This window comes from Rhipicephalus sanguineus, chromosome 5 (genome assembly GCF_013339695.2).
Source record: "Rhipicephalus sanguineus isolate Rsan-2018 chromosome 5, BIME_Rsan_1.4, whole genome shotgun sequence".
Taxonomy (NCBI): domain Eukaryota; kingdom Metazoa; phylum Arthropoda; class Arachnida; order Ixodida; family Ixodidae; genus Rhipicephalus; species Rhipicephalus sanguineus.
Window position 1 is genome coordinate 109,253,164 of NC_051180.1, and position 12,317 is coordinate 109,265,480.

Below are 12,317 nucleotides of genomic sequence, written 5' to 3' on the forward strand. Positions count from 1 at the left end.
TGCGGAAACGCGTGTAATGCCCCTTGAACTTTCTACAGGAGCCGCACAGGAAGGGACCAGTGAAGGCGACAAGCTCCGCGTTGCGCCAGGAACGAAGGCAGAGAATAAAGCAGGAGACGACGACGCGAAAGCCGCGAGAAAGTCATCGGCAGATGGGCGAGAGGTCGGCCCGGGAGCAACGGACGTCGAGATGACCGCGGCAGGAGGCATCGCTTAAAAGCGGGCTCGTGAGGCATCTGACAGCACTGGAAACGTGGACACGTCAGGCACCGGAGAACCTCCAAAAAAGAGCGACTGGTCGGCGGCCTACCTTGAAACCAAGGCCAAACCTGCCGCCTGATCGTGTGGAGACCCCAACGCCGCCTTCGCCTTAGCGGAGGAGACGTTCCAAAGGAGCACAAGTACCCACTGCTGCGACGTGAGTAGGAAACCCGGCCAAGCAACCATCATGAAACGGCGACTAACTTTAAAACTAACATGCGCGTTGCGACGTTGAATGCAAGGGGACTGTGTTCACGCAGGAGGCAATGCCAGATTAGTCGCATTCTTTTGGAAAACGACGTAGACCTTTTGGCTGTACAAGAAACTAAAATGGAAAGTGAAGAACAAACGGAGCAAATGGTTCAAGTTTTTCGCCCTAGGTACAATGTATGCGTTTGTCATGCTGTGGGGTGGTCAGGGGGTTGCATCGTTTTCATTCGTAGTAGCATCGCGGTTGTTGAAAATGTGTCCACCTGCGATAGCGGTAGGCTGGTTGTGTGTGATTTTATTTTTTCTGGAATGCCTTGGCGTGCCGTGTGCATTTATGCACCGAACAGAACGCACGAACGGGAAACATTTCTTAGGGTGGTTGAGGGGTTTTTGAAAACAGAAAGAATTGCTGTCTTTCTAGGAGACTTTCATTGTGTATGTAGAGCTGAAGATAAAACGACGAACCTCAGTGTGCGTGATAGAAGCGCTGAGTTGTTGAGCGCAATAGTGACCGAGAGAGAACTGGAAGATGTCGGTTACGTAATGACGCGAGAGGGCCAAGTACGGTACACGCATTTTCAAGGTCAGTCTCATGCGAGGTTAGACAGAATATATTTGTCAGCGAAGTTGGTACCTCTATGCTCCTCCTATGAAACGCAACATCTTAGTTTTAGTGATCATTGCTTGGTCACGGTTAACATTGGCAAAAAACGAAAGGCTGCGAAGTTTGATTGGTTTCTATGGAAATTTAATGAAAAGCTACTGCAAGATGTATTTGTCACGAAAACCAAAGAATGTCTTACAACTGTCCTCCGTTTAGAAACCAACAACTTTGTGTCGGTGTGGGAGCAGTTTAAGTGTGACGTAAAGATGGTTGCCATCGAAAGAGCCTGTGTATTACGTCAAAAGGAAAGGCAACAAGAGAAGCAGTTACAAAGTGAGCTGAACTACATGTTAAGCGTAGACAACGAAGCGCCGGGAAAGTTCAAAAAAGAAATAAAGGAGGTGAAAGCAAAGCTCGAATTCATCGACGAAGATAAGTACTGCGGAGCAATGATAAGAGCACGCACTGAACGATTGTGGATGGGCGAAACGCCCACTAAGCGAGTGCTCAGTGAAGAAAAGAAACATGCAGCAAACAAAGAGATAACTGAAATACGGTATCGCAATCACATTACACGTGACCGTGAAGAGATAAATCTTGCGTTTGTTGAGTTTTACACGGAACTTCTTGGCAATAAAATTAACGACCCCAAGCGCTTCAAAGAGGACTTTCTGGCCCTTATGCCAAGATTGGAAGACTCTGATAGGGAGTTAATAGAAGCAGAAATTACGGTGGCGGAAATTGAAGCAGCTATAGACGGTCTAAGTAACGGCAAGTCACCGGGTCCGGATGGCCTGGGTGCTGCCATATACAAACACTTTAAGACAGAAATGGCAGTGGCATTACATCGAGTTATCACAGAATGCTATGAGAAGAAACAGGCACCTCACTCATTTAGGACTGCTCACGTAGTATTGATACCCAAAACTGATGATCCTGCAAAGTTAATTTCAGTGGAGTCCTATCGGCCCATTAGTCTGACCAACACCGACTATAAAATATACATGAAGGTGTTAGCTACACGGCTACAAAATATTATCACATCTCTAGTCGGCCCGCATCAGACATGGGGTATTAAAGGCAGAACCATCTTCACAAACATACACATAGCCAGAAGTATCCTGTAATGCTGTGACGCAATGCATGAGCGCGTGGCCATGATTCAGCTAGATTTGCATAAAGCGCTTGACAAAGTTGTACACGAAGTTTTGTTTTTATTGTCGGAGCATGTAAATGTTGGATCTGTTATTACCGAATGTGTTAAAATGGTGTACCATGAGTGTACGGCTAAGTTAGTAATCAACAAAGAATTAACTGCTGCTATTCCAGTGCTCTCGAGCGTGAAACAAGGATGTGCTCTGTCGCCTCTCCTTTTCGCGCTTTACTTGGAGCCATTTTGTTTACGTATGCTTGCAACCCCTAGTGCAAGAGGGTATTCGTTTTTGAGCAGTTAAACCAGAATATTAGCCTATGCTGATGATATTGCCGTGTTCTGCACTGACAAAGAAAGTGTGCAAGAAGTTGTAAGAATAGCTAGAGATTTCTGCGCAGCAACCGGTAGTGCAATCAGTTGGGCAAAGTGCCTTGGCTTTTGGCATGGCAATTGGCAAAGCACACCTGAGGTTTATTGTGACATGAATTGGAAAATCACGCCGGGAAAGTACCTCGGCGTTCCTTTAGATCATCACCGGAGTCCTACGGAGTACTGGTCCGAGGAAAACAAACGCATGAAAAATTGTACCGATAAGTGGGGTGGCCGCAATTTCTCAATGCTTGCAAGAGCGTCTGTTTGCAATGTATTTCTGATTGCCAAAGTTTTCTATGTTTTGCAAGTGTTAACAATGACCCGAACTTCGGTTAAAAAAATGCACCGAGTATTCGCGACCTTTATATGGGGATCGCAGTGGGAGCGCACGAGCCGGTGCAATTTATTTCATAAGGTGAAAAATGGTGGTCTAGGGCTATTGCATCTGTTCTTTAAACAGCTGGTGAGCAGATTCGTTTTTGTTCGGGATCAAACTGATAATTTTTTGAGAACTGTGATTCAAGCGCGATTGCAGAATCCCCTACCCGATTTTGTTGTGTCGTCCTTTTCTTTTGAAGCTGGACCACTAAGTCCTTATTTGCGTGAAGTTGTTTCGTCTACACGCCTGCTCAAGGAAAGATTTTCTTATGAATACTTGTCTGATGTCACCAAAAAGAAACTGTATCGTGATCTTCGGGATGTGTTTTTGCCAGTACCATTATATCGAGCTCCGTACAGGCTGGGTCCTAAGCGCGATGTGCTAAAGCGTGTTAAAAGAATGCCGGTTAGACCCTCAGTCAAAACGTTCTTTTTTCGGGTGCATACCGGCACTCTCCCTGTATTGCCATGGTCACAAAGTAAAGGGCTCTTTGAACCCTGGTCAGTGAACTGTTTAATATGCCGGAAACCAGAAACAATGGAGCACATTTCCCTCGATTGCCACGACGCTGTATTCTTGTGGGATGTACTACAACGGACACTAAAAAAAGAATTACCTAAAGCGCTTTCGGAATTCGCTTTCTTCCATGTGCAGGTACAGGGGAAGTGCCGAGTGACATGTTAATGTTGCTCTGCATGCATAGTGTATGGAAGACAAGAATGGATATCCGACATGCTCATATAGAGGCTCACTCAGCAAGAGACTATTTTGTTGAGAGTATGCTGTACACACGAGACTTGTTTAAAGCACAACCTGAACCTCCCGAGTGGCTACCTGTACTTGATCAATTGGCTTCTGTGAAGCCTTTTTAAAGCATACGCACTGGCCAAGCTGAAGCTAGTGTTTTTATAAAGTGTATATATTCTGTATGTGATCATTTTGGTTGTGGTTGTTAAAAGCAATAAAGAAAAAAAAGCCATTATTGCTCAATGGTAGAGCACTGGTCTTGTAAAGCAGGGGTCAGAGTTAAAACCTCACTGGCGGCATTAATATTTTTTTATTTTGTGCGGTTCTCAAGAAAGTTGAAAAGATGACGCGACAATTTTGCCCCGAATAATGTCAGGTGTTCATTGCTACATCTTTTGGTCGGCCACTGTCATCGGCCGCTATAGCTCAGTGGTAGAGCACTGGTCTCGTAAACCAGGGGTCGTGAGTTCAAACCTCACTGGCGGCATTAATATTTTTTTATTTTGCGCGGTTCTCAAGAAAGTTGAGAAGATGACGCAGCAATTTTGCCCCGAATAATGTCAGGTGTGCATTGGTACATCTTTTGGTCGGCCACTGTCATCGGCCGCTATAGCTCAGTGGTAGAGCACTGGTCTCGTAAACCAGGGGTCGTGAGTTCAAACCTCACTGGCGGCATTAAACATTTTTTATTTTGTGCGGTTCTCAAGAAAGTTGAGAAGATGACGCAGCAATTTTGCCCGGAATAATGTCAGGTGTGCATTGGTACATCTTTTGGTCGGCCACTGTCATCGGCCGCTATAGCTCAGTGGTAGAGCACTGGTCTCGTAAACCAGGGGTCGTGAGTTCAAACCTCACTGGCGGCATTAATATTTTTTTATTTTGCGCGGTTCTCAAGAAAGTTGAGAAGATGACGCAGCAATTTTGCCCCGAATAATGTCAGGTGTGCATTGGTACATCTTTTGGTCGGCCACTGTCATCGGCCGCTATAGCTCAGTGGTAGAGCACTGGTCTCGTAAACCAGGGGTCGTGAGTTGAAACCTCACTGGCGGCATTAAAATTTTTTTATTTTGCGCGGTTCTCAAGAAAGTTGAGAAGATGACGCAGCAATTTTGCCCCGAATAATGTCAGGTGTGCATTGGTACATCTTTTGGTCGGCCACTGTCATCGGCCGCTATACCTCAGTGGTAGAGCACTGGTCTCGTAAACCAGGGGTCGTGAGTTCAAACCTCACTGGCGGCATTAATATTTTTTTATTTTGCGCGGTTCTCAAGAAAGTTGAGAAGATGACGCAGCAATTTTGCCCCGAATAATGTCAGGTGTGCATTGGTACATCTTTTGGTCGGCCACTGTCATCGGCCGCTATAGCACAGTGGTAGAGCACTGGTCTCGTAAACCAGGGGTCGTGAGTTCAAACCTCACTGGCGGCATTAATATTTGTTTATTTTGCGCGGTTCTCAAGAAAGTTGAGAAGATGACGCAGCAATTTTGCCCCGAATAATGTCAGGTGTGCGTTGGTACATCTTTTGGTCGGCCACTGTCACCGGCCGCTATAGCTCAGTGGTAGAGCACTGGTCTCGTAAACCAGGGGTCGTGAGTTCAAACCTCACTGGCGGCATTAATATTTTTTTATTTTGCGCGGTTCTCAAGAAAGTTGAGAAGATGACGCAGCAATTTTGCCCCGAATAATGTCAGGTGTGCATTGGTACATCTTTTGGTCGGCCACTGTCATCGGCCGCTATAGCTCAGTGGTAGAGCACTGGTCTCGTAAACCAGGGGTCGTGAGTTCAAACCTCACTGGCGGCATTAATATTTTTTTTATTTTGTGCGGTTCTCAAGAACGTTGCAAAGATGACGCGACAATTTTGCCCCGAATAATGTCAGGTGTTCATTGCTACATCTTTTGGTCGGCCACTGTCATCGGCCGCTATAGCTCAGTGGTAGCGCATTCTACTTCCGGCCGCGCCAGCGAACGGACGAAGAATGAACGGCTCCGATGGAGCGGCGATAGCGGCCCGTGCCGGCCGCGGTAATAGGATCACCGCCGAAGACGATAAGGACTACGAAATCGTGCTGCCTACTTTGCCTACCGGTCGTATCGTTCAGAACACGTTGTTCTTGCACGGAGACGTGCGTGAGAGGCCTTACCGGGTCGAAGATTTCCGAGATGCCCTTGCGAGCGCTGGTGTTCTACCCGACGTGCTGGCGGTGGGTGCTTACCAGATTAACCATGTCTGGGCGGTCACCCTGAACACCGGAGAAGCCACAAAGAAACTCGCCGCCATGAAGGAGCTGAAGGTGAAAGGGCGCCAGTGTGTCATCTTCGACCCTGAAGACCAGCAGGTGAAACATCTCCTGCATTGGCTGCTCTACGGCGTGCAGGACGAAGACATCCGAACAGCCTTCGCAGCGTTCGGAAACGTCACCGAGGTGACGCGTGAGCGTTGGCGCGTCCAAGGCATGCGAGAAAAGGGCTCAACCACGAGGAGCGTGCTACTCAAGTTGAAGCCTGGTCTCAAGGTTGACGACCTGCCCCACCAGGTTCGTGTCGCCGGCGAGTTGGCCCTCGTGGTGGTTCCCGGGAGAGCAATGCAGTGCCTGCGCTGCCACGGCACGGGACACATACGCCGTGACTGCAGGGTGCCTCGGTGTTCAAAGTGCCGGCGCTATGGACACGCGGACGCGGACTTCGTCCGTACGTACGCGTCTGCAACCGGGCTGCCAAAGGCGGATGACAACGAGGATCTGATGGACGTCGCCGAGGCTGAAGAGGCAGCGAGGGGCACGGAAGACGCGAGAAAGCAGACGGGCACGCTGCACACGACGGCGCCTTCCGGCGGTGACGCCCCGAAGGCGGATTGCCCTGGGGTCCAGCAACGTGAAGGTGACTCGTCTGGGTCAACGGGCAACGAGCCGGCATCACAGGTCCTACCTGCAGCGTCGTCAGGAGGCGTCACCGGCAAAGGTGTCGTTCCAGCGCCGCAAAGGGCGGCGGTTGACGCGGCTGCATCAACCGAGACGACTGGGACAGCGACGGACAGTGAACCAGCTGCCAAGGTCAGCGACGTTAAGACCTCCAAGGAAGCACCGCCGGTGAATAGTGGCGTCCATACGCCCACCAATGCCGCCGCGGCGTCGAAACGCCCCCACCCCCAGAGCAGCAACGACGGTACCCAGCCGACGACACCTGGCGTCGAGGAACCCCCTGCAAAGACAGCGCAAGTACGGCGGTCGTCCCTGCGGCCGCGCCCGAACGTGAATTTCGACAAGCGCGGCGGCAACGCCGAGCCCGTTGGACAAGCTCCAGCGGTTGCGCCGGACGGCACTGCCGGCGATGGCACCGTCTAGCCTCGTGCTAGACGTGAGAGGTAAGCACAGTGCTGCTGGTCTCCTTTCCGTTCGCTAAAATGACACCTGCCTGCTCGTTAAAAGTGGCCACCCTTAACGTTAGAGGACTGGCAAGCAAAAGGAAGCAAAGCCAGCTATATCGACTTTTAACGGAACACGACATAGACGCCCTAGCGGTGCAGGAAACTAAAGTCGATGGCGAAGAGGAGACCGGCAGCATGGTGCAGCGTTTCACGTCTCGCTTTTTTGCTGTAGTTAGCCATGCAGTGGGCACATCGGCCGGCTGCATCCTATTTGTTAAGAAATTGCCGGGGCTGCAGGTGAACGCCCATTTTTCGTGTGAGGCCACGGCCGGTCTGGAGGCGCGCGCTCGCTCCTTCCTTTACGGCCTGCGCACGGGGGGCTGTTGCTACCTATGGCCGCAATTTCGTGGGGGCGCTCCGAGCCAACTGCTCCTAAAGTCACTGTAACGGGAAAAGTACCGCGTTCCTTTTCTCTTCGCCGCCGCGCCCTTCCGGCGGCTTCGCCACATAAATGGTCCAGCTCGCTCGCCTCGCTAGTGTCTCCCGGCCGCAGACGCACGGCGCTTTGGAGGGCGATTGTTTTTATAGGCTCATGAAAGCGTGCAGGAACATTACGACATCCCGTATCGTTTTGAGACTTCATCGAAAGCCTATCGAGGCATCGAAGAATGCCCGGGTAAGGCCCTCTTTGCCATTCCCGGCGGGAAAAAGGATGCCAAACGACGGGCTGTGTGGCTGCACAGAATTAGGCGGGAAAAATTTGTTCCCACGACTGATACCCGCATTGTGAGGTAAGCGCTTCATTGCGAATTCGCGAATGTTTCGGGGAATGTTTGCGCCTACCCTGCACTAGTGCAGCTTGTTTCGCGTGGTTGTCGCAGGAGGTTCATGCACAATAACATTTTATTATGTTTGGCGTAAAATTGACGCCTTTGGGCTCACATATAATGATCAGCGCGCTATGAAAACTGACTGCTACACATTGATACTGCCTGACGTGACTGTATGACGAACACAAATAACAGGTGGTAGTATGAAAATAATGACTGATGCTCTCGCGGCCGGTTCGCTTGCTTGATATGCACAAAAATCGGTATTACGTGACGTGACTGTGTGACCAACATATATACCGTGCAGTAACATGAAAATAATGGTACGCATGTCATGTAAAGCATGATTTACATGCCATGCTCATGATGCTCTCGCGTCCGGTTCGCTTGCTTGATATGCACCATAAACGGTGTTGCGTGACGTGACTGTAATGCGAACGTAAATAATAGGTGGTACCATGAAAATAATGGCACGCATGTCATGTAAGGCATGATTTACATGCCATGCTCATGATGCTCTCGCGGCCGGTTCGCTTGCTTGATATGCACCAAAACCGATATTGCATGATGTGACTGTATGACCAACATAAATACCGTGCAGTAACATGAAAATAATGGTACGCATGTCATGTAAAGCATGATTTACATGCCATGCTCATGGTGCTCTCGTGGCCGGTTCGCTTGTTTGATATGCACCAAAATCGGTATTGCGTGACGTGACTGTATGACCAACATAAATACCCTCATGATTTTCACGTTACCACTTGTCATTCGTGTTCGTCATACAGTCACCTCACGCTATACCAATTTGGGTTCATTTCAAGCTAGCGAACCACCCGCCATCGCAGCATGCGCGTGGCAAGTAAGTCATGCCGTACATGACATGGAAGTCATGATTTTCATGTTACCACCTATCACTAACGTTCGTCATACAGAAATAGCTCGTCATAAAAGTTTTGGTATATATGCATTTCAATTAAACGACCGCGAGCGCCCTGAAACCATGTCATGTAAATCATGTTTTACATGGCATGTCTGTCATGATTTGCACGTTATAACCAGTCATTTATGTTCGTCATACACTCTTGTCACGCCATAACAATTTTGTTGTGTATCAAGCTATCGAAGCGGCCGCGAGCGCAGCATGAGCGTGGCATGTAAATCATGCCGTACATGGCATGCATGTCATTATTTTCATGTTATCACCTTAATTTAAATTCCTCAGACAGTCATGTTATGCCATACCAAATTTGGTGTACTTCCCATTAACGAAGCGGTCAGGACAGCACAAAGTCGGATAGATAGATAGATAGATAGATAGATAGATAGATAGATAGATAGATAGATAGATAGATAGATAGATAGATAGATAGATAGATAGATAGATAGATAGATAGATAGATAGATAGATACGTACAAAGTCACAGAAATTCGCTAAGAAATGCTTCGCATTTAATAAATGCAGACAGCCGAGCGCGTAAATGCCGCGCAGTTGGCATTTCTTTATCGCGTTAATACGCGTGCGTGCACATGTAGGCAAGTGAAAATTGCCGCTATTTCTTTCCTAATCAGTGAGAGAACAACGGTATGCTTCATTCGGGGCTGCAAAAGCGCACGCAATGCGTAAAACATGCGTTACTCCACGTGAAATCAACACCGCACCGCCGTAGTAGAGCACTCTAGCCGTAGCTTCGGCCGCGCTGGACCAAATATGGCGGCGCGCACGACGGTCGCGGTACTTTTCCCGTTCCAGTGACTTTAACTGCTCCCTAACTCACTCCCGGCCGTTGCGGAGGCTAGCGCGCGCAGGGAGTGCTCGGCTTCCGACTTACCGTGGCGCTTTCTGAAGTTACTCTATATGGTATTCATGGTACCAATGCGATAGAAACATGGTAGCAAGTATATATGATGACTCTGGTAAATTCCGCTTAACAGAAGTGGTGGCGCAGGCCGCTCATAAGCCCGCATCTGTTGCTCGGCAAAGCATCGACGCGGTTATAACACGGCCTCGTTTTTTTTTAGGTTTCTGTAACTTCGAGAATAAGTAAGAGAATGAACATTGCATTTGGTTGAGGAAACGGTTTAATCATGGTTTAGGAAATGTTTATTTCAAATGTATGTGCCGGCCGTCGCTGTACTTGAAAATAACAAAATTGCACATTTTTTGTTGGAGGCATCTTAATTCGTGCTTTAATATTGAAACAAATACTTCAAAAAAGTGAAAGTCACTGCATAATGGGGACGGCCACGCTGCAGACGAAGAGGAAACATAAAAAACTTTCAGAGAATCCTTTCAATGGGAAACAGAATGTTTTCCTTGGTACTACAACAATATGCGCATGGAGAACTGAAAAAAATCACTGCTGGTAAAACACTGTAGTGACGATCACAGTTTAAGGGAGTCAAGTCTGTCACCGCCTGATATGCTTCCGCGAGGGCTTGTGAATAAAACCGGAAGGCCTGTCATTCTGATCTGTTAACTTTTTTGTGTAGTTAATAAGAAGAATCCGGAGAAACTTCTCAGAAATAATATGAGCAGCACTCTCGCGTGACCCTTGTCCACACCTTCCGGACAGTCCAGAAGTGGCGAATCTTCAAGGTATGGCTCAACAGTCAATTGCAGGGTCTCGAGGATTTTCGTTCGAGGAAGATATTTGACTGCTTTCTCGAAGAACGTCACAATTGTGTCCAGCATTGATATTAACTCCGGCTTTGGGTAGTGTAGATCATAGGCTTCCTGCTGACGGAGAAGATGATACAAAGGACTGCTCGTTTTGTTTGTCGTCACTAGCATGGCGCATGTTTCGCAACCGACATCAGTGATGAGTTTGGCAATGTAACCACCTACATACACCAGCTTCAATAGGCAACAGAGTTCGGTGGTTTGCGAGGAGGTTCTCGTAGAGCTTCAAGTTCCTCAATAACATCTTCCGGAGTAGACACCGCCGCTTCAATGTTTTCGTCGCGAATGCCCATGTCTTTTGAAGGTAGCGCCTTTTCCTTGACAACGTGGGTCAAGGCAGCTGTGACGGCTCTTGCGTCTAGCGCGTCATTGCCCCCGCACATTGCCCTCAATTTTCCAAACAATGCCTCTATAGGATTACTGTTAAATTTCTTCGTGAGCACATAATTTACTCCTTTTCTCAGAAGAAGTCTCCACTGTGGACTTTGTGGTAAAAAGCAGGGCAGCGTACGTCTCGTCTGTAAAGTTTCCAACGCCAGCGGCGACAGAAGAATCCTGGATGCGCTTAATGTAGCCTGAAAATTCATTTTCCAGCCACAGCAATCGGCTGTCGTCCTGCTTTGAGATGGGAAGTTTGCAGTCATTTCCACTGTACGTAGTGTTGTGAATGTCGAACCATCTCTTTATGACTTTCATGGAATTGATTGTGGATGCTGCATCCTTGAATAGAACAATAGAGGAGTTGCCCCTCAAGTTTCGCAGATGTTCCAGTGCGCCAATGACTTGGAGCGAGAATACTTGCACTGCACGTATTACATTCATCTTTTCCAGGTTAGATGGGTAATCCCCCTCTGTGACGTTGTAAATATGCGTGGCCCACCAAAAATGCACTGCTGTGGCAGCTGGGGTTCTCTAACGTGCACCTAAATCTAAGCACACGGGCCTCAGGCATTTTCGCCTCCATCGAATATAAGGTGGTCGGGTCTTAAAAAATATTGTTGTTGCTGCGTGTGCGTCTTCTATTGCCGAGTGCCGAGAAAGGCAGACTGTCCCCACACGCACCCTTCACCGCTTGCTACAATCGAAAGAAGTAATTAGCACGAGAAATTGGCCGGGCACAGCTGGTTTACATCACGAAGCGCATGCGGCGAAACGCGCTTTGGGCGGTTGGCTCGCGACGCCCTCACGCGGAGCGCGCCGTCGTGACTGTATAGAAAAAGTTCCATTGTACTCCCGGCGGCTGCTCAGCCGTAAGGGAAGGAGCGAGCGCGCGCCTCTAGACCGGCCGTGGTGAGGCTGGCCGATCTGCTGTAGTTGACTTTTCTCTGAACAACAGCGAGTGGCGAGTCGTGTGCGTGTACGCGCCCAACAAGGTCGAAGAAAGGGCCCTGTATTTTCATAGCCTTGAACAACGGCTCAGTGCAGGAAAGCAGTTAATAGTGTTGGACGATTTTAACTGTGTCCTTAGTACGCACGACAAAACGAGCACTCGGGGTTTCAGAGATAAGAGCACCAAGATTTTGACACATATTGTCGAAAGCTGGGACCTTGAGGACGTGGCTGAATGTACTCAAGGTACTAGAGCAGTAAAGTTCACGCGTTTCGAAGGCCCTAGCCATGCAAGACTCGACCGCGTTTACGTAGCTGTAGACATCCTTCCGCTATGTACCAGCTACGATGTAGCCCCGGTGTCGTTTTCGGACCACTGCT

General features: G+C 48.7%; 1 protein-coding gene and 8 non-coding genes across 9 annotated transcripts in view; all 9 read left to right on the forward strand.

The window, feature by feature from the left end:
• LOC119394122 (receptor-type tyrosine-protein phosphatase F-like) overlaps positions 1-12,317 on the forward strand; it is an 80,465-nt gene that overhangs the window by 3,062 nt on the left and 65,086 nt on the right. The gene's annotated exons all lie outside the window — the stretch shown is intronic.
• On the forward strand, positions 4,142-4,213 carry Trnat-cgu (transfer RNA threonine (anticodon CGU)). The gene has a single exon. It is a non-coding gene; the product is annotated as a tRNA-Thr (tRNA).
• Trnat-cgu (transfer RNA threonine (anticodon CGU)) lies at positions 4,330-4,401 on the forward strand. Its single transcript has one exon. It is a non-coding gene; the product is annotated as a tRNA-Thr (tRNA).
• Positions 4,518-4,589, forward strand: Trnat-cgu (transfer RNA threonine (anticodon CGU)). Its single transcript has one exon. It is a non-coding gene; the product is annotated as a tRNA-Thr (tRNA).
• Positions 4,706-4,777, forward strand: Trnat-cgu (transfer RNA threonine (anticodon CGU)). Its single transcript has one exon. It is a non-coding gene; the product is annotated as a tRNA-Thr (tRNA).
• Trnat-cgu (transfer RNA threonine (anticodon CGU)) lies at positions 4,894-4,965 on the forward strand. Its single transcript has one exon. It is a non-coding gene; the product is annotated as a tRNA-Thr (tRNA).
• Trnat-cgu (transfer RNA threonine (anticodon CGU)) lies at positions 5,082-5,153 on the forward strand. Its single transcript has one exon. It is a non-coding gene; the product is annotated as a tRNA-Thr (tRNA).
• Trnat-cgu (transfer RNA threonine (anticodon CGU)) lies at positions 5,270-5,341 on the forward strand. The gene has a single exon. It is a non-coding gene; the product is annotated as a tRNA-Thr (tRNA).
• Trnat-cgu (transfer RNA threonine (anticodon CGU)) lies at positions 5,458-5,529 on the forward strand. Its single transcript has one exon. It is a non-coding gene; the product is annotated as a tRNA-Thr (tRNA).